Below are 22,372 nucleotides of genomic sequence, written 5' to 3'. Positions count from 1 at the left end.
TCCTCTTTTGGCTAAGGGCTCCTTCTTTATGAAAATAAAGAGATTGCATCAGGGAGCTGCCTACTGTCTTCATAGGGTAGTGCCCTCTTTCTAGTTTGCAATCTTAGCTCTGCCAAGAGAGAAAGTGGGAAAGGGAAGCAGTGGGAGAATAAGCCTCCTCTGATAGTACAGGACCATTTTCTCCTTCAGCTTTGCTTCCAGAGACCCTGAGCCTACACTGTAGTTTATTCTCTATCAAGATAAACAGCTTCCAGAAGTGTGCCTGCAGAATGAACTGCCAATCATATAAAGACAGTTACAACATAGTGCTAGAGGACGGAGAGAAAGGACTTATGAAGCAGGAGATGCCCCGATAAAAAACTCAGTAGCAAAATTGCATTTTTCTCAACAAAGAGACTTGGATTAAATATGTTCTGGGTTTTGGCACCTAGCACTCTCAACTCCGTAGCTTGTTATATGTGAAGAAATTTCAGATTCTCATCCAAAGTGTCCCAAATGTCTTGTGGTACAAAATAATTTGCTATCCTAATTAAAAAGTACTTTTATTAGTGGTAACCTAGAGGCTGATACAGTCTGAAGGACACAGTACTGTTCTCTTGTTTGAAAGGTAATTAGAAAACCTTCTTGCCCCGACAGTGGAAAGTCTCTGATTCAGGGGGTGGAAGGTCGGGGGTGGAAGGGTGGGGAAGGAGTTTCTTCTCTCTTAAAGGGCAAGACAAATTAAGTATATGGTTACAGGAGACTAAGGAATACCATAGTCTAGAGAGAAATACCATAACACATAGCAACTTTTAATTTAGAGAGAGACCTTGAGCCTGGAACTCATATCTCTGTGCCAGTCCACCCCTGATGAGAAGCAGGGTCCGTGACCCAGCAACTCATCATTTCCCATCACCTGAGCACCTGCTGGTCTTTTCCTATTGGCTCTGCCAGATTTTACCAAAATGGTCCTTTAGCCTCTGCTAAATACCCACTTCAAAAAAATACATTCTTCTGATAATTAAGATCTAATTCAATGTTTCTCCCAGTGTTGTCTCTTGACCAGCAGCATTAGCATCACCTGCAAAATGGTTAGAAATGCAAACTCTCGGGTTTTTCCCCATACCCACTGAATCAGAAACTCTACAGGTGAGATCCAGCAATGAGTTTGTAGCAAGGGATTCTGATCCTACTTAACTTTGAGAACCACTGTTTAATAAATGGTTAAAAAAATTAACAGGTCAATAAAGTATAGTAGCTATAATCATTTTAGCTACTTATTACTCACATGTGCCCCTAATTTAGTATTAACGAATTACTTTAGTTTTATGAGTTGCCTTCAGTATTGAGTATTCATTTTCTTAAAAATATATATATATATATATTTAAGTATATCTCAATGCAAAATAAGCAACAGCTGCATTGCTGTGAAGCCAACATTTGTACTAATGATGAGGGTATCATTTTAAAAATCAGAATGAAATCAGTACCTCTGATTAATATAATGGTAGCAGGTTCACCTGTGCAGTTACTTTTTAATTTTTAAGTATCCCCTCTTAAAAGCATTGAGTGACTAAAACCCTTCAATGAATGGACTGTGCAATGTTTGGGATCCAAAGAGTCATGACAATCACCCCAAACAGAAACTCCTTTTTTTTTTTTTTTTTTACAAATACATAGCAATACAAGCCGTTCACTTACCAGTGGATAATAATTTAACTGTCCAATTTCTTATTTTTGATGAAAATTAGCCACACTTTTACAAGGCAGATGTGTTAAATCAATTTAGAAAGCCAATTTACTATGATAAGGCTGTTGAGTTGAAAAGAACATCAGGAAATTTATGCAAATATTTTTGGGAATTTGTTCTGAGTATGCAAATGTCACATAATTAGTTACCATGTTTTTCATGCAAAGTTAAATTTACTATAATAAGGAATCACACTCAGAATAAGGCTAGTTAACATGAAAAGGACCCTCCTTTTTATGGCTGAAGGGCTGCAAATTGAGGGTAAACTGCAGGTGAATCTAATTCCAGCCTCCAGTATTGTTATTCAGTTAGGTCAAACGAAAAACCAACTGCAAGGAGAGGTGGAGGATTGTGTGATTCTTTTGATTGCACATGTATGGATGCAAAAATCACAGGAAGTAGAGACCAAGGAGCCTCTGTTTTTTGCACTAGGCTCTCTCAGTTGTCACTCACCAAACAGTGTCTTTTTGCCTCTGATTATTTAAGAAGGACTCAGTGCTATTATTTACTATTTACCAGAAAAATAAAGCTGAACTTCTATTGTGGAATGTCTCTAAAGTCTTATTACTACCCAGTTCCTGCCTGCCCCAGCCATGCTGGAGAGAATTTGGACTGCTCTAGCTCATTAGCTCTCCCTGACTCACTCACTCTATAAACACCCCCACTGTAGGTGGACATTAGACTTCCTCTTGCTGGCAAAGTTCTGTGTCCACTCTCCTTGATGGGAAATCTGGGAATTCGGCTCTAAATGCCTCGTGGCCACATGAGCCGTAGCCCATCCCTTTGGGCCCAGGATCCAGAGGTTTCTTAGGGCAGGAAACTTTCTATGCCAACCCAAACTGGGCAAACTGGGTCATTGGCCACTCTACCATGATCACACTTTCCTCTATTACTCCTGCTCTATTTGCACATTCCTTGCTATGAGGCTGCAGTTTTTCTCAAAAAATGTTCCAATTTTCTCCCTGGGAGTAGGCTCAGCCCTAAACTTTAGTGCTACTGTCCAGGAGACATTTTTGCTCACCCACTACCCACTAAAAACGCAGATGCTTCTTCTAGTAAGGCCAATCACCGATTCAGATCTTGTTTTATCCCAGGTGAGCTGCTCTAGAACCGAAGGCTCACTCTCTTCCCGAGGGCTCATTCTCAGAGGGCTCCTATTGTCAACACCACCCCCAGATAGGAGCCCCATAGGTAGATCAGTTAGCTTAGTGTCACAGCCATTCCCTCACCCTGTGCTGTGCTGAGAACAATTACTGCTCCTCAGTATCTTTCGATGGGACCAACGCTTCAACCAGGTTAGATTCAATTACATACTTGGTTTACATTCACTCTACACCGATTCATTATCGAGGTCTCAGCTTTATTACTTAAAATATACTTAGCTGTCTCCTATTAGACGTAAATGCTGTACTTTTGAAATTTCACATGGTCATTTATCAAAGGATCACAAAGCTCTGGGCATAATTCTGTTGTTTTAGGTCCTAGAGCACAGTCAAGCACTTTGTCGTATTAGTACTGAGTACATAATGACAGAAAAACAGATTTTAGTAGCATGTTTTTGGCTAAAAGAAGTAGCCAAAGCTATACTAAAGCTAGGAGGAAACTCTAGTATTTGAAAGCTGCATTTATCTCTTAGATTTGATAAGACAGATATGGTAGAGATATTTTATAAAAAGAAAAGAGAAAAATGAATGATAAAAGGGCCATGTCTGCCTGGTGTTGATACATAGACACATCTAATCTCCTGTTGTGACTGGCTGTTAAAAGCGCCTGACTTCTTTGGTTTCAATAGCTCAGTCACCTACCCTCTTCTTGCTACATCCCAAACTTGACAATTAAAAAATACTTCTTAGACACATACAATGTGTTTAACCCTTCTCCCTCCAACCCGCTTCAAAAAAATAAAATAAAAATGAAATAAAAACTAGGACAGTAATCAGATCAAGTCCCAATTCCAAAGCAATAGTTATTAAATTCACTCTAACAGGCCTGCTTTCTCAACATTAACTATAACTATATCTTCCCTTAGCCCAATATTAAACTTAATTAGCTAAATCATAAATTGTGTGCATTAAGTTTACCCAAAGTTGTTCCTGTAAATATTGCATGCGTATCTAATTTTTATAGATTGAATGGATTCAATTTTGTAAAGTGAATATCACTCTAATTCATCATTTTTCTAAAGCCCATTTTACATATACTAGGTTTGCTTAGCAGAAAGTCAATAGATTTGATTAAATAGACATAGCCCTTCTAATCTGTAAAAACACCAGTAGTTAAACCAACAGTTATTTCAGTATCCACTATACATGTGATACTCCGTATTGGGATCGGATGCAAACAAGCTATGTGAACCTCAACGGCTCTGGGTTTCCATTTTCTTATTTATAAAATGAGGAGGTAGGGCCAGACCAGTGGTTAGCAAACTTCAGTGAAATCTATATTTTAACAAGCACCTGGAGTGCTTGTTAAAATATAGATTGCTGGGCGCAACCCCCAGTTTCTGATTCAGCACACCTTGGATAAGAACTGATAATTTGCATTTCTCACAATTTCCCAGTTGATGGTGAGACTTCTCATCTAGGAAACACACTTTGAGACTCACAGGACAAGACCTTAAATGTAGGTTCTAAGGCCTCTATGATTTTAAGTGTGGAATTAATATTTTTTACATCTAGACCACCTATCCATCCATCCTTCTTCCAATCATTTATTCAACAAACATTTGTTGAATGTTTATTACAAGTATGTTTTCAAATAGTTCCCAGTTTGGGTAAAAGTAGGGAAAATGATTTAGTAAATAAGATAATAATTTATATAATATATGGGTATTTGATAATTCTCTTTAACTCCATTTTGGTGATGACATGAAACCAGTAAAAATAAATTAAATCAGAAAAGCCACGTAAAATTATTAAGATAGTGTCCGGCACAAAGAGAAACCTCAACAAATACCAGCTGTACGAATCACAAAAACAGACAATTCATATATCTTATCTCTCTTCTCTCACATTTTTGTTACAGCTGCTAAAAGGAGCAGAGCCAGCACAATTGTCTAGGGATTCTGACAGAGAGGTAAATTAAACTTAATCACTATCCCAGCTCAAATCCCATTTTTAAAGGGCAGAGGCCCTATGGACATATGTTTAATAATAATAATAATAATAATAATAATAATAATAACAACAACAACAACAACAACAACGACAACAATATTCCCAATACTTTTCTATAAGACCCAAGTGTTTAGCTGATCTCAGCTTCTCACTGTGAGAAGTGCTTGTCCTACCCAGGGCCTGGCATCAGCAATTTTAAATCATGCCCAGAGAAACTCTTCTGGGAGGGGCATAAAGTTATCTTAGCTGTCTGAGATAGATCCTGAGCTCCAGATAGAAATCTTGATTTCCAGATTAGAATTCTAAAAATGCCTGCCCTCACATACCTCTTTGACCTCATCAGGTTTCCAAGCTACAACCAAAATTTGAAACTAAAACTTCAAGAAGGCTGGACTGCATTAAATTTAACTTACCTACTATCCCTGCACAAACCAGAAGTGGATGAGGAGCAAATCAGGCCTACTATGCAAACAATTCCCCCTTTGGGATGGCACAAGGGAATGGAAACACCCAGCTTTGATAGTGTGGAGGCCTGAATGGCACCTACGTTTCTTTGAGCGTATTTGTGACTGCGAAACTGACTCACTGAGAAAAATCATTTAAAAATATTTACTTGAAATTAAACAAAAAATATTTTAAAGGATGTTGTGAGAGTAGGAAAGTCTGTTTCATAGCTGGCTGAGTCAGATGCAACTGCCGGAAAGGACTCTGGAAACTTTCGGCCACGCCATAGCTTCCTAGTCATGTGGCCTGGAGATGAGCTTCTGACACCAGGCACAGAGAGAAATTCCCAGGATTTCTTCAAAGACTTTACTTGGGCTTCACAAAGAAGGCCTAGTTTTAGCCAATACAATGAAATTGTTACAGTCACACATGAGTATCAGTTTTAATCAAGTAAGAAAATATGAAAGTACATATTTCAAAGCACATACTGCATGCCAAGAATTTTAGAACTCATGTATTTATTCACTCAACAAACTGCTGAGCATCAGCTATATAGAGCTGGGAGCTATTGCATATAATGATGATAAAATAGGGTCCCCTTCATCACTGCCATATATAATCTTTATAACTATCAGTGAAGGAGGGAGAAGGCACTGTTATCTTCAAAAATGAGGAACTACAGCTTTAACATGTTAAGCCACTTTCTGAACTGGACACAGTGAGTGAGGGAGAGCCAGAGAAACTGGAACCAGGACTTAGTGTCTCCAAAGTGTGTGTGCTAACCTTTGAGGCAGGATGGATTTGAATACTGTATAAAGATTAGATGATTGCAGCTTGCAAAGATTGCATTTATACAGTCCCCTCAATGTCTACCACAGCCTAACAAGAAAGTACTCTTCTAATAGACACTGGCTTTCATTCTCAGTACAGGGCCTTTGAGATGATGTTTTCTGAGAGATTTTCATGTACTATAACTCATTTTTTATGATTTCAACCCTCCCTTCCCTAAGCTCTTGCATCTGCAGCTTCTATAGACCACTCTACTATACTGATTGGTTTAAGGAGAATTGTGTTGCTCAGAGTTATAGGTGGGTGCATGCAGTGGACATGTATAATTTTGGAAAGCATAAAGTCCTTTTCTTTGGGTGACTCACTCCTCTACCCTGTGGCTTTCTATCCCCACTCCCACGGTGGAGCCTGAGACCTGAATGCAAAACAGCTGGAGGCAATCACATGCCTCTGGAGATGTCAAATGGTTCAAAGATGGATTCTGAACCCAGTCACAGTCTATAAAGCTTTGCAGAAACTAATGTGTGAAGGGCTAACAGCTTCAGCATTTGTTATAGCCATCACCGCCACCTGGGCCCATCACTTGGTGCCTTTTAGCCACCTTCCCCTTCTTCAACATGCCTGAAGTGTTCTCTTTTACCTGATATTATTGGGAAAAACAAACAAACAAACAAACAAAAAACAAAACAAAAAAAACACCTGCTGATGATGTGAGCTACAGTCGTTTAAGGTGAAACCATCCAATACATGTCACTATGGACCCAGTAATGATGCTTCCATCCAGCGGTCACAATCATAAAGAAATGTAATCTTTATATAATAAAGACGTATAAGCAATTCTCTTTTGTCGCTCATTCTGGAGGGTAGACTGCTTTAGGGAAGAATGGCTCAGCATTTCTGGCAGACATACAGCAGCTACTTAGGATACCTCTGATTGAAGAGCAACAAAGCCTGCCATAGAGCTGATAAAATGCAGACAATGAGGGCCGGAGTCCTGAAACAGCAGATAACAGTTCTACCTTCCCTCAAAGATACTTTCCGGCTCTTCATTTGAATGCTTTACAGAAACCTGGAATTCTGGATGTTGTAGATATTAGTAATGAAGAATTCTGTCATTCCCCCACCCCCATCTTCATGGACCATTATCCCATTTCCAGTGACCTGCCTGTGAGAGTCAGGGCATCGGACACACAGTGGATTTAATGATGACTCATCTCACATTCCATCTCCTGCCTCAAGTCACCAGGATCCTCTCTACCCAAAGTGGAGGGCACAAGCCTAAAGCATCAGCATCTCCTAGGTGTGGTTAGAAATGCAGAGTCTTAGGACCTACCTCAGACCTTTGGACTCAGAATCTGATCCTAACAAACTCTCATTTACTGCCGCTGGCTTGTGGGTCACATTCTGAGTAGCAAGGGTTTAGACTTCGGTGTTTCGTAAGCCTATTTGATCATAAAGTTCACTTGGGGAGCTTCTTAAAATTACCCATTTCTGGGCACAACCTCAAAACTTCTGAGTCAGAATCTTTAGAAAAGAGACTTGGGGATTTATCAGGCAAACCCAGGTAATTCATAAGGGCAGGCAAAAATGGACAACGCCAGGAATTTAGAGTGACACACTGCCCTCAGCAACTAGCTCTGATCCTGCCTGAATTTGGTGTTTAGCAGTTGAAAACACACAACGGCTCCCATGTAGGCTGTTTCTTTTTCCCTCCTAAAAACTTGCTACCAAATGCTGCATATGTAGCATCTGCGATTGTTTTTACTTTTTCTCTCCATTTTTAAGAAAGAACTTCAGAATTATTTAAATCCTACTTCCAGGCCAAGGGACTGTAATAGCACCCCAGTGGTGCTGCTATTTAATGGCATCAGTGTTTCCAAGAGTAAGTGTAGAGTCCTGACCCTGTTCACTTGTAAACCCAACACATTGATTGGTCTGAGAAAAAAGTTTGTTTTTGAGGACTCACAAAATGCAAAAACAGTTTTAGTAATGGAATAAACGGACAGAACTGATAACACTCTCATTTCTAGGTTCTGGGAAAACAGCATTTAAGATTTTCTGTATCTTTTAAAAAACTGGTAAATGTATTTAATATAGTTGCCTAAAATTTGTAGGGCCTTTAAAACATCCTTAAATATATTTCCTTCCATAGCCTTGGATTCTTCTTAAGATAATTGGAATATTCACTCCTAAAGCGCTCCTCCTGGGAGGCCTTCAAGTGATGCTCGTAGATCAGCACTTCTCACTGGGAAAATTTTGTACCATTAGAGACAGTTTTGGTTGTCATACCTTGGGGGAGGAGTAGGGAAGGAAGGTGGTACTGGCAGCTAGTAGGTAGAAGCCAGGGATGCTGCTATACATCTACAATGCTCAGGACTGTTCCCACAACAAAGAATTATCAAGTCTAAAATATCAATGGTGTCGAGAAACTGTGATGTAGACCAGGTACCATCTACATCCTCAGAGCTCAATCAGTGGTCATTAACCTATTCTTCACCTATGTCCATTCAGCCTGAGGTTATCTAGATGATAGAACCAACATTTGAAACCACGTCCTTCTACCTCCAAAGCGGTGTCCTTTCCACTGCAACATGCTGCCTCTCACTGCAGAGCAGACGACGGTACTCCTGTGTTGATTTACAGAAGGTCCTGCGAGTGGGAAATCCTGTACTCTGTCCTCAAATTCACCAAACATTGCTCTCATTAAGCCAGTTTCAGGTGGAAAATAGAGAATGGGGGAATGGAGGTAACACAATATACAGAAACTTGACACAGTTTGGGATTTTTATGTATTTTGTTTTCAACAAGCAACTGAGCTCTTATGAGACTCAAGATATTTAAAACAACATAGTTTAAGAGAAAAACAAATCAAGACTCAATGACAAAGGTAGAACTAGAAGTAAGTTAAAAGTGATTAGAGCTTTGTGACTTCTCTTGCCACCAGATACAGATCCTGGAGTCTCCAGGCCCTGGGCAGTACTTGACAAACTTTGACAGCCAAAGTGTTAAATATAAGACCATAAAATAATGATCACGTAATAGAAGCATGGGGGAAAAATTCAGACCCTGTGAATTCAATTATGATGTGTTGATAACAAAAAGTGAAAGCAACCAACTCATCCAGTGAGGTCTATAGATTCATCTACAAATGGAAAAATATATATACATATTATTTGAAGGGTAGATTCGATGCATGCCTTATGTTTAATTTAAAATGAACTTGCATTTCAACCTCAGATGAGCATTACTGAAATATCATTAAATGCTGGGAACTTTCATGGACAGAAAAACTTACGGCAATCATAATATTAAAATTGTATTCCCCTAGGGTGTCCATAATCAAAGGACAAATGATTAAATATACCCTTTATGTGGAAATGCCCTGTAGTTACTATGAACCTCTTATTATAAAGAAAAAGTAAGAAAAGAGAAAGGAATTAGTTTAAGGAAGCATTTAGAGCTCCCTTACATGTTTCCTTAACCCACATATGTATCAGCTATTAAATGTTCTCCATTAACTTTCAAAAAATAGAATAAAGTTTTCATCAAGTTGTTGAAGAAGCATAAGAAGAGGAACACTTGGGCTCTTCCAATATAGAGACTACACTGAGAGAACCATTAGGAATGATTCAGCCTTCCTGTCTGGCCTTATTAGTTACTCCCACTTCTCTATCCTCAGGCCCACCAGTGAACAAGGAGCAAGTAAGAGATGCCAAGTGGCCAATGGGCAAGGGAAGAGGAGCTAGGGAAAGCATTTAAAGAAGAGGGAGTACCAAATATGCCTCAGTTGACTCAGGGCACGAAAAAATAACGGAAATATAAACAGAGGAGCTTGGGTTGGAATTCACCTATTAAAGACACCATCCATTTTAATAAAGAATGGCCAGTCTTGAAGAAAAAAGAATAAATCCAACAAAAGACAGAGGTGGGAGATGGGCAAGGCATTTGGAGAGAAACAAAAGAGAACTGACCAATGGGTGTAACATAACCCACCCAATTGTCAAAATTCATATTATGTAAGAGGGAGAATATTTACACAATCACATGTTAAATGATTGCTCTATTAATTTATTTATTCATCAGAGCTAATGCTGAGATGCACTGTGTGCATCTTGTAACCTGAATGTCCCTGAATGTTGGTACACTAAAGACAAAGGACCCTACTATGGGCTGAATTCTGTCCCCACCTCTCCCACCCCCCAATTCAGATATTTTAAGTCCTAACTCCCAGTACCTCAGAATATGACCGTATCTGAAGATATGGCCTCTAAAGAAGTAATTAATATTAAATAATGTCTTTGGATTGAATCTAATCCAATATAGTTGGTGTCCTTAGAAGAAGAGATTAGGACACAAACGGACCCAGAGGGGAACACCATGTGGAGACATCAGGAAAAGACAGGCATCTGCAAGGCAAGGAGAGAAGCCTCAGAATGACTCTGACCTTGGCAATGCCTTGATCTTGAACTTATAGCCTGCAGAAGTGTGAGAAAATTAATTCCTATTGTTTAAGTCCCCCAGTCTATGGTAGTTGGTACTTTGTGATGGCAGCACTAGCGAACGAATAATATAGACCCCTATGTACTAAATTCCAAATGTACGGGAAAGCAGCATTCACTTAGGGCCACTGTTCTGTCCAGCCCTGTGAAATCACCTTAAAATATGGATTCTGCTCTTCTGATGTTAGGTTTGGGACAAGTCTGAGGAATCTGTGTTGTTTAAAGGTTCTCCAATTAACCTTTGACCTGAGAGGTCAGTGGCTAAGATGCTATGAAAAGTACGGAGAATGTAATACTGGGCATTATTTTCCAGATCTGAAAGGGAATGTGGGCAAGAAGACAAGGCCTTTTTTTCCCCCTTATCTATAGTTAATGTTTTAAAAAGATGTGTGTTGCCTTATAAAAGTACACATTTATAGCATAAAACATCTATTAATTAAAAGCAAAAATAGTTTTCAGGTCTTTTAATAACTTCGTTTTGTATGTAAAACTTTCTGCATCATATAGTGTTATTGGCTGCTAAAAAATATTGAGCATATACTCTGTACCATGCACATATATTAACTTATTTAATTCACACACAGATGCACACACACTCACACACACACATCAGTAGTATATGGTATATACTATTATTAAACTCATTTTATAGAGGATAAAACTCCGGATGAATATGACTACACAGTTCATGTGTACGTATGTGTATGTATGCATAGTTTTAGGTAAAATAGAAAAAAATATCCTAATTGTCTCTGACTGATAACAATTTTTTACACTATAATTAATATTCTTGTGCTGTGAAGATCTTGGACTGAATATAAATATTTATACTCTTTCTCCTTTTTTTGTTGGTAGGGTATAGTTATTTAAGACACCTTTGTGGAGAGGGTAAAAGATGAATAGCAAACAATTGAAGGATTTCTCCAAAGTTTTACATTAATGATTAAACAGCATCATCTGATGACTTACTCAGCAACTCACAGAAAATAAAACATAACTAAATCTGCCAATTAGCATTTTCATCTTCTCTCCTGACAGAGCTTAATGGCATCTGCAAAATGCAATTTCCAACCCCGAGCTCTTTGACATTTCCTATTTCCTCTCGTGTTTCCCTCCCGCTGCTCCTGTTATGACTGAGAGCAGCAGTGTGTCATATTCCATGGTGGCAAATGCATCACCTGCCGTTGAAAGGGAAGTAATTGTTGTGTTCCCGCTAAATCTTAGGGATGACGTGGGTGCTGCTTTTCCACTTAAGTGCGCAAAGAGCCAGCCCAGGACTGGTTTAAAGTGGCTGAAACTTCGTGACAGCAACTGCACTGCAGGTCGGTGTCACCTAAGGTGCCCATTAAGGAAAGCTGCAAAACAAGAGTGCTCTTCCAGTAACCATCATCTGCCCCTCAAGGGAGCACCCCACATTCCCCCACATAAAGCAACAAAAAAACTGGGAAGATAACATAATGACTTTCCCTTCCTATTCCCTTGGTTTGAGGTCAGTGACCCCGGAGTGGAGGTTGGGCTATTCCCCGGATAGTTTTACAGCTGAAGGGAGTGGGTGCTATTTACAAAACTGTCAAGAATAACATTTCTTTCCCAGGCAGCTATGTTTAGCTCACGTATGTGTCACATATGTGTCAACTCCCATCTAACTCCACCGTCTCAGAACAATCAACAAAGGAGATTCTAGGTGATAGAGAAAGTGCACCCTAAGGAAAACCTCCAAGTGTCCCTTTGGAGCTTGATATCTAAGGCGAATGTCTTAATTGTTTCTACGCTGGAGAGTCAAGTGCCCTGACAAAATATGTCCTTTATAACATTTCCTCTAGAGTTATTTTTAATGACCCTTTGCCTGTCTGTCTGTGCTAAAGAAATTGCCTTGTGAACGCTACCAAGCGCTAAATGAAACACTCCATTCTAAATAAATACAGCAAGGAACTGATGCACCTAATTAACTAGAATCAGGTTTAATGCCCCATTTTTAGAAGAGCGTATTCTCAATTCAGCCAAAGAAACAAAGTTCAGTGCTTTTCCTGGAGTCAGTCCCATGATCTAGTCTCTAATTTCTTATAAAGAAAATGCACTTTTAGAATACAGACCCTGAGGCAATAATCGCATAGTCATTATATAAAGATATAATTCTTGGCATGTTTATGCCTATGACTTAACATTTTAGAAAAGTTTTCCATGTTATTAGACAAAATTATTTTTAAATATTTGTGAGTTAGTGATAAACAGAAATTTATATCCATGCATATGCCCTTAGCCTTGGTATTCCAGAATAAAAATTATAGGTGCTTCCTGTACCCTGCAATTTTTTAACTTCTAGAGCAGAGCTGTAACCTCTCCCTTGCTTCACAGATGGGTGACCTGAGGTGGGAGGTTAAACGACTTGTTCAGAGTTGGACAGCATGTCAATACCCAGTGCAAGGTTAGATGGACGAGCTGCGGGCCGAGCATCTCAGGAGCAAATCCATCACCACAGAGGTGTAGCACTCAACACCACTTCTCTAAAAGGTTCTCTTTTTAGAGGAAATTCTAGCTTTAAAAAACAGACTTTCTATTATCCAGCAATAGGAATCCTTGACAGTTCTTTTCAGAATAATTATGAGCCTAAAATGTGCAATCAGTTCTCTAAATTTTCCCTTAATGTTCATTGGCAGGATGAACACAAAGCCTCTACAAATTAAATCTTCCCAGAGTTAGTTCAGAAAGTGTAATTTCTATTGCTCTGACGAGCAGCTCTAAGAGATTTTAGGCACTAGGGGCTTAATTCATTTTCAGAGTTGTTTCAAACCAACAATCCCACCCCCATCCCCACCCACACCCCAGCCCCCCCCCCCAGGGGGAAGGGAAAAAGGAATAATTGTGTATAGATCCAGTTATTTTATTTTTTTTCTTAGGTAAAACCTGGATCCTGGGGTGTGACAAGGCCATTGGTGAGCACATAGTACACCGGAAGATCATATAGCTTATGGAGCCATTTGGCCTGGGTTCGAAGACCACTCAGCCCTTAATATATCACCAATGAACATCAAGTGCTCTCCCCTTCCTCCCATGACTGGGAAAAGCCGCGACCTTGAGGAACTCAACAAATAGACTATGAAAGTGAAGTTTTGCAGAAATACTCAATGACCATTCATTTCTGCAACTACTTATCCATATTAGCCACACACTGTCACCTTTTCAATATCGCTGAATCAGTAGTAGAATCAGGAGTGGCGGCAATCCAGCACTGTCCCATTTTCCTTTACCACTTTCCATAACCATGTCTGAAAAACTCCTGAGAGTCAATCATATTGCATTGCTAAGCAACATGTGGCAATACTGTCTGGTCAGGGAAAACTTCTCAAATCTTCTTTGCCTCATTTTTTATAGGATTTGTTGCTCTTCTACATAATGTGGGAGCTGCACTGGGTGCCTCGAGTAACTAAAAGTAATGAAAACATGAGGAAGGACCCTGCAGCCTCCCAAAGCAGGCATGTACATATGTGTGGATCTAGCACAAGGCAGCGTGACGAGTACTATAAAAGAGACTCAATTTACTTTAAGAAGTAGAGGCAGGGGAGGAAAGCCAGTTATCAGTCCCTTGAGAGACAATTTATTAAAGTGCTTTGAGTGCAGATGCTGGAGACATCCAGGTTGGCTTCAAAGCCTGGGTCTATAACTTGCTAGTTGTTTGTCATTGGGAAAGTCCCTCAGACACTTTGTGCTTCAGTTTCCTTATCTGTAAAATGGGGAATAATACTAATGATTTCTACTTCACATGGATTTTAAAAGGATCATGTGAATTATTAATATCTGTAAAGCTGACTCTGTAAGGGTTAGACATTCCTCCTGAGGACTGAATTGGCATAGCATGGTGCCACCACCATCATGGTAACAGTGGTTAAAAGTATCTGTCATGGAGGGCGTGCCACATGACAGATGTTCCTAATCTCATTCTGTTGAATCTTCCCAGAAAGTATCATTATCCTCATTTATAAGTGATTGCTCACAAAAGTTGAACAATTTATCTGAGGTCACACAGACAGTGAGAGGCAGAGTGGGGAGAATCCAGCCCATGATTGTCTAGCTCCCAAGTCCATGCTCCTCCTGTCATTCTACACTGCCTTATACCATTTCTCCATATTTTCACACATAAAGAATTTCCTTTATTTAAAGTATGAGGCAAAAGATAGATGCCTTGCCAGAAAGTAATTAGCAAAATTCCTGAATTAGGGTACCCCTCACACTAATGCAGAAGACAGCTTATAGATGTTAGACTTTTCACCTTGGTAAGAGGGATCAGCTGGCTTAAACCCTGGGGTTTAAACAAGCTGGTCTTTGTATAGAAATCCAAGCACATGTACATTTACTTGTCGTTGTCCATGACCCCCTTTAATAATGGCAAGCATTCACTGAATGATAATTATGTGACATGTACTGTGCTTAATGTTTCACATAAGGTATCTTCCTTCGGTTTTGTGTGGCCCAATGGTGTAAGCATTGTGATAATCCGCATTTCATAGATACTCAAATCTAGGCACAGAGGGGAAAGATAACTTGCCTAACTTTTCATGGTATCTGTGGTATATACCAAGGAGCTAGGGTATAAATGTAGGCCACCTCTGCTTTCTGAGCTATAATTGCTGCAATATAGTTCCTTCCTTTTTCATTCTTAATCAAAGCAAAAAAAGTTTACTTCAGACAGAAATATTGCTATCCTTCACAACAAAAATATAACCCGCATCCTAGTTCCTAGGTTGATAGTATAGTTGACCCTGAATAGCACAAGTTTGAATTGTCTAGGTCCATTTATATGCATTTTTTTCAAAAAATACTATAAATGAAATTCCTTCTCCTGATAATTTTCTTAATAAGTTTCTTTTATCTAGCTTATTTTAAGGGTACAGTACATAATACATATACGAAATATGTGGGATGACTGTTTATGTTATCAGTGAGGCTTCTTTTTGGTCAACAATTGGCTATTATTAGTTAAGGATTGGGGAGTCAAAATTATGTGCGGATTTTCAACTGTGCAGGGGTCTAGCAACACGAACCCCCATGTTGTTCGAGGGTCAACTGTAATTCTTTCTATTTGACCACTAATTGGTGCTTTAGCTGGGATGAGTATACTTTTTTTCCTCTCCTTTCGTTGGATATGCAAGCAAAAGCTGTGAATATTATAATTCATGTATATAGAGAGGTAAAAATCAGTTTGGTATTTAGGGACTGGGTATATCACCAAAGAAAAGAAATTACACAGAGCTCCTTAGTCCTGTATATATTTTACCAATACTGTAAATCTCATTTTAAACCCATCATTTGTTCTATAAAAACATATAGAATAAGAAGCCATAAATTATTTTTTAATTTTAGCCAAATGATATATTGATTGTGCACACATATCTTTATTTTTGCATATTCTGTGTTGTCATAAAAAGGCCCATTAAAAGCTGAGCGTAAATGATTATTCACTTCTCCTACCCATTACTATTGTAATCAATTGCCTATTATGAAAATTATTGCCATCTTTAAGAATTACTTTGCTAACTGAAGTAATTAGAACTGATATTTTATTTTCTCAGTTCTAAAATTGATTTAATATGCCAATCAGAGTATAAAATTGGGATATAAATTTCTTAAAGCAAAATAAATGGTTAGTTGTGCTTCACATTAGACATTTTACATAGTAGTTGGTGTTTCTCAAGGCATTTTGCTCTTGAAAAGACATTGCTGATTATTATATATGTCAGCACTCAAGTAGGTGGGAATTTCTCAAATTTATAGACTTAAGTATTTGATATTCCAAGAATGAAAAGGTGTAGACCTTTGACCAGTACAGGGGGTTGCAAAATCATATCTTCTATCTGCTAAAATAGTCATTATTTCTTAAGAGTTTCTAGAGAAAAGCAGGGAAAAGATAGGTACCATTTACTGAATGTCTGAAGTATACAAAGCATTAAACTCAATAAAACATATATTTTTTTTTCTATTTCTTACAGTTATCTGGCTAGGAAGTTATTGTTATTATCATTCTTACAGATAAGGAAACAGGCTCAGACAAGGAATGTAATTTGTGCTCTATCAAACAGCTTGGTAAATGGCTGAGCCCGGAATCAAACTCAAGTTTGCTAGTTCAAAAGGCCATGCTTTCTTCTTTCTATTTGCCCTGCCAAATGCAAACAGTTTAAGTAACTATGTTTTGACACAATGATTGAGCTTCTTGATGATTTTGCCCTTTCACATGATTGTTTTGGTCAGGTTTCAAATTTAAGTGAATAACCTCATCTACTTTAATGCCATGGTGAACTGCAGAGAGAAATGTATGAAACCACGGAAGGTACATTAGAAGCACACAAATGATATTTTCACATATATTAATGAAGTTAGTGAGATGAAGTGAAAGGGAGAACCATTCAGTTTGACAAGATGGTTTCCTAATTTCAAATTAGGTAATAATAAGCTAGGAGATTTGAGTAAATTCCCCATCACTCTAGCCTTGAAATAGCTTTTTTGTAGAATGAAGGGTTATACTTCTTAAGTAACACTGTCACTTATCAATTATTTTCATTCTCTTGCTACAGAAATGGCTGATAAGGTTGATTCCACCTCTAAAAGTGATAGCCAGTAGGCCTCTGGTGGGCACAGGTGCCTTGTCTCACTGCTCCAGGAACAGGGGAGGTATTCATTAAATAATGTCACCCAGATTTGTCCCCATGATCCTAGTAGAGAGATATAAGTGACACCGTTATTATAAGTACCAAATAACCAAAACTGTCAAATTATTTAGAGGCTCCTGTCATAAATCAATAAGCTTCCTATGGCTGTACTATAAATCAAGCCTCTATTATTTTTTTTTTCAATTACAGTTGACATTTAATATTATTTTATATTAGTTTCGGGTATATAGCATAATGATTAAATATTTATATAATTTATGAATTGATCTCACTGATAAGTCTAGTGCCCATCTGGCACTATTACAATATTGTAGCAATAGTTACTACAATATTATTGACTATACTCCCTATTCTGTACTTTACACCCCCATGATTATTTTGTACCTACCAATTTTTACTTCTTAATCCCTTCATTTTTTTCTCCCAGCCCCCCAGCCCCTTCCAACTGGCAATCATCAATTTTTTTTCTCTGTATCTATGGTCTGTTTCTGTTTTGTTGATTTTGCTTCTCAGAGTTCACGTATATATGTTATTATATCATATTCGTCTTTCTCTGTCTGACTTATTTCACTTAGTATAATAACCTCTAGGCCTCTTTTCAACTGTGCTTTCTGCCTCCCTCCCCACCCCATGCCCAGTTTTCTTCTTTTTACTATTGTAAAGGATATGACTTACAAATACATCAATGTGACATTTTTTTTTCACATGGCATATTCAATCTACCCACAGCATACATGGGTCGCAAACCCAGCTCTGCCACTGTTTAGCTGTACTCATTGAACTTCATCTGGCCTTAGAGTCCTCATTGCCTTGATATTTCTCATGCACTTGATGGTCCAAATTCAAGGTAACTGAGTTTAAAATGAAGGTTTATGGAAAGAATAGTTAAGAAATTAGAGTTCTACATTAATACTCTGCTAAATGTCTCTGTTACAGGAACGGGTTCAAACCAGACTAATATAGAAATAATATTATTCTTCATTGTTTTGGGCTGAATTGTGTCCCACCAAAATTCAGAATAGGACTATATTTGGAGAGAGGCCTATAAAGAGGTAATTATATTAAAATAGAATTGTTGGGGTAGTCACCAATCCAATATGACTGTTGGCTGTCGTTATTAGAAGATTACAGAGAGAGGAATGAGATATGTGCATGGACAGAACTATATGAATGCACAACCAGAAGGCAGCCGTCTGCAAGCCTATGAGGGAGGCCTCAGAAGAAACCAAACCTACTAACACCTTGATCTCAAACTTCCAGCCTCCAGGACTGTGATCAAATATATTTCTCTGTTTAAGCCACTTGCTAGATATCCTAGCAAACCGATATATTCATTACACCAATCTCCAACCTCCTTGATAAGATGAACCATTCTTATGATGAATTTTATGCTATAGCTGAGAATGCATATACTTAAACAATTTTACCCTCAAAATTGATAACGTATTCTTTAGACTATAAATAAATATCATAATGTTTTCTACAGTCGGATATTTAAACATGTTTTATTCCATCAAGTACATATGTTTGAATCAGATTTTTAAAAAGTCTGGATTTCAATATTAACAAGTAATAGTAAAGTTTCTCAGAATATTTAAAGGACATGATTTAAAGAAGACAATTATATGAGTTTATTATGTTATTTCTTTATATCACATTTTTAATTTGAATAATTTGGTTAAGGAAAAATATATAGCAATATATTTTCACAGGCACTTGATTTTTGATGGTGTAAAGCAGTGGGGCCAAGTTCTGTACAAAGTGATACAAACATGCTATTCTCTAAGGCTACCAATGAATCTTCAAAATGTCGGCATCCTATAAGAACACACCAGTTCTTACTAATGAGAATGAAATTTTTCTAGGTAAAATAATGCATATGCATGGACTGTCACTGCATTGCAGCTCATTAACAATAGAGTAAACTACGTAAGCATCTATAGCCTAAAAGTCTAGACTCACACTAGCCACCTGGATTATGCACCTCAGTCTCATAGTGAGTGCAACTCTCATTCTGAAATTAAATCCTTTTGCACTGTCACTTATCAGTGTTTTTCATTCTCACAGCATTCCAGCAAAGGTAATACAATATAAGTCCTATTTGATATGTAAGAAAATTCAGGCATAACTGATTTGCTAAAGCACGAGATCTATTGTTCAGCGGTGCCATCAAGACTAGAACCCAAGAATTATCTGTTTTACTCTAGCCAAGTAGTTTTTCTTTCCAAGAGAAGCTGTTATGACACATATGCTTCTTTAAAATACAAAGCCACTTCTCCCTTTCTATATGATCCTGCTATGGTTATATACAGGGAAAAATATAGGTCATTAATATAATATAAATTCTTGAGAATTTAAGTATCCATCTTCTTTGTTTCTCTCTCCTCCCTCAAGTCTCTTTAGTAACAGAGAGAAACTTTAAGTTGTATACATTTTTTAAAAATGAATCTGCCAGAAGAAAGAATCTCCTAGAAGTAATGAGAAGTTTATGGAACTTTTCTCTTTTGATCTTTAAAAAGAACACAAGGTTAAGTCACTAAAAAAAAAAAAAAAATGTATGAAACAGGTCCCCTGGGCTGTGTATCCATGCCCCTGAGCTATTTTTAATAAGGCATGTAAACAGTGGGTTGCTTTGGTCTTTGAAGGCCTGGACTTTAGAAGAAGGAGGAAGGAAGAATTCCATGACTTTTGACATTTAAGAATCTTTATGTGTGTGAAGGGAAGCTAATTGAAAAAGTAGGCTAGGCTGTTAGGAACACAGGAGTAGACATACTTTAACCAAATGTCCTAATATGCTCCATGGCAGCCATTAATTTATTTCTACCAAGACAGATAGATAGACTTCTGCTTGATACCAATGGGGGAAAATAATTAAGAAAATCTGGAGCCAGAGTGGAAAAGATAGGCTGTCTTTTGACAAGGCGATTCTTCAGTTTGTAATTAGCAACTGATAAAATGCTAGCATGTTAACTTTGAGGAAGAATAGTTATTTAAAATACTGATCTCACTTTCTTTTTAAACTGCCTTTCACTGGTAGTTGTCCTTTCTGTTCCATCCTGTAAGTAGGCCATACATTTTATAGAAAACAAATTAATTAAGAGTGTCAGTGTATACCAGTTACAATTCTAGAAACCCTGGCATGGTATTTGGTTTTAAATGTTTGGTTTCAGAAGAAAATCCAGTTTCCATTGCTCGCAATCATCTGATTAGATTAGCCTCCTGGGGTTAGGAAGCCAATTCTCACCCAATGCCATTCTCAAAATACATACTCCCTGGCCAGCAAATTATTATTATTTTTTTAATTATACCAACTGACACACACAAAGGCTAGCTTTACATGAAGCAAAGGGCCAGCACTTGAGAATTACATTAGATCACAGTAATAGCAAGTTATTCACAACTATCTGGAGTTGATTAGCATTTTTTTAAATAGCTTGGAGGTAAATACCTTTATGTTTAAATTGATGATAATAGACTGTAGCTATCACTTTAAGAATGAAAAACTACTCTTGTTTCAAAGAACTCCTTTCCCCTCAAAAGTCCCTTCCTCTAGCCAAACTCTTTCCAAAAGTGCTCATGGTATTATAAACATCGGGAATCTCATCTCAGCCTTCTTCTTTTCTTCCTCCTCTCTTTACAGTAAATATTTATTAAAATATAATCATTCATTAAATTGGATCCTATATGATTCAACTATTTTTATTTACAAAAATGATTCTGGATATGTTTTGACAGAGCATGGAGAAAGAGAAGACAAATAGGATGTAATACCTGCCCTCAAAGATCTTTACAATCTAGTTGATAAATCCAAGAAAGAGGTAACGAATGACCCATCATAGTAGGCCTTAATAAACATAACTTGAGTGATATAAAATAGTGAAGACAATAAGAGTTCAGAGATCTAATACTTGCCAGAGTAGACAGGGGTTTCTTTGCAGAAGAATGAGATTAATCTGGATTTGAAAACTGGATTTAGAAAAAGGGAAGGCATTCTAGCACCTAAGCATTCCATTTCTCATGCCTTATGCAGCAGTCCCCAACCTTCTGGGCACCACGGACTAGTGTTCCTATAAGAATCTAATACCTGATGATCTGAGGTGGAGCTGAGGTGGCGATGCTGGCGCTGGGAAGTGGCCGCAAATGCAGATGAAGCTTTGCTTGCCTGCCTGCCACTTATATCCTGTGTGGCCCAGTTTAATAGCCCAAGGACTGGTACCAGTCCACAGCCTGGGGGTTGGGAACCCTATGCCTTATTGCGCCGCTATTTTCTTCCCTATCTCAGTAGCCAAATCACAACCTTGGGAGCACCAATACTTCTAGGTTTCTCAAGGAACGTCGCCAAAATTGTTGTAGTTAGATACTATCCCATCTCACTACTATCAATTCCATTAACTGCCATCTACTTCTGAATGAAATTACTAAAACCATTGGATCAAATTTATTTCTTGTTATTCCCTACGATTACATTTATCCCATAAAATAACCATTTATTAGAGTCTATATATAACCATAAGAATGTCAAAATATAATATGAGAAATGACCAACTTAGTCAGACCTAGCACCTCTCTCTGATTTATCACTCTGGAAGTGAGCAGTAGCTCTCAATTTTTTTTCCTGTGCCAACAGCCTTGAAGGCTATGACTTACTCCCCCAATGAACAATAACTGTCAGACAATGCTTCTAAGGGGAGTGGATAACTGGCTCTCTTTCTTAGACGAATATAGCAGATACTGCCACGGGAAGAGAAATATGCAATTCAGTAGAGACCCTCAGGTGATCGTCATATTCTTATCCTCCCCATTCCCAGATCCACCATTGAAAATCATCATTCTAATGTGTGTGTATGTTTCTTCCTGACGTCAAGCTCAATGACGTCATGCTAACTTCCCTTAATAATCTATTATCAATCTTTTAAATGAGAATTTATCTAAATAATTTTAAAGATCTATTTTTCACAATACTGGTATTCAGATGTACCAACTGTTAAGTAGCACAACACTCAGCACACATAACCCCCTGTCCATCTCTTTACCTAGGTCTCTCCACCCACAATCTGAACATCTTGAGTTCAAGGATTGTTTGTTGTTTGTTGTTGTTTGTCTTTGCATTTCCAACACTTGGGATAGAACCAG

At 38.0% G+C, this 22,372-nt stretch overlaps 1 protein-coding gene across 18 annotated transcripts in view; it reads right to left on the bottom strand.

The window, feature by feature from the left end:
• NCKAP5 (NCK associated protein 5) overlaps window positions 1-22,372 on the bottom strand; it is a 909,219-nt gene that overhangs the window by 577,498 nt on the left and 309,349 nt on the right. The window lies entirely within an intron of this gene.

This window comes from Rousettus aegyptiacus, unplaced genomic scaffold (genome assembly GCF_014176215.1).
Source record: "Rousettus aegyptiacus isolate mRouAeg1 unplaced genomic scaffold, mRouAeg1.p scaffold_m13_p_2, whole genome shotgun sequence".
NCBI classification, from domain to species: Eukaryota; Metazoa; Chordata; class Mammalia; order Chiroptera; family Pteropodidae; genus Rousettus; species Rousettus aegyptiacus.
The sequence above is the reverse complement of the archived record's forward strand: the minus strand, read 5'-3'. Positions and strand labels throughout refer to the sequence as shown.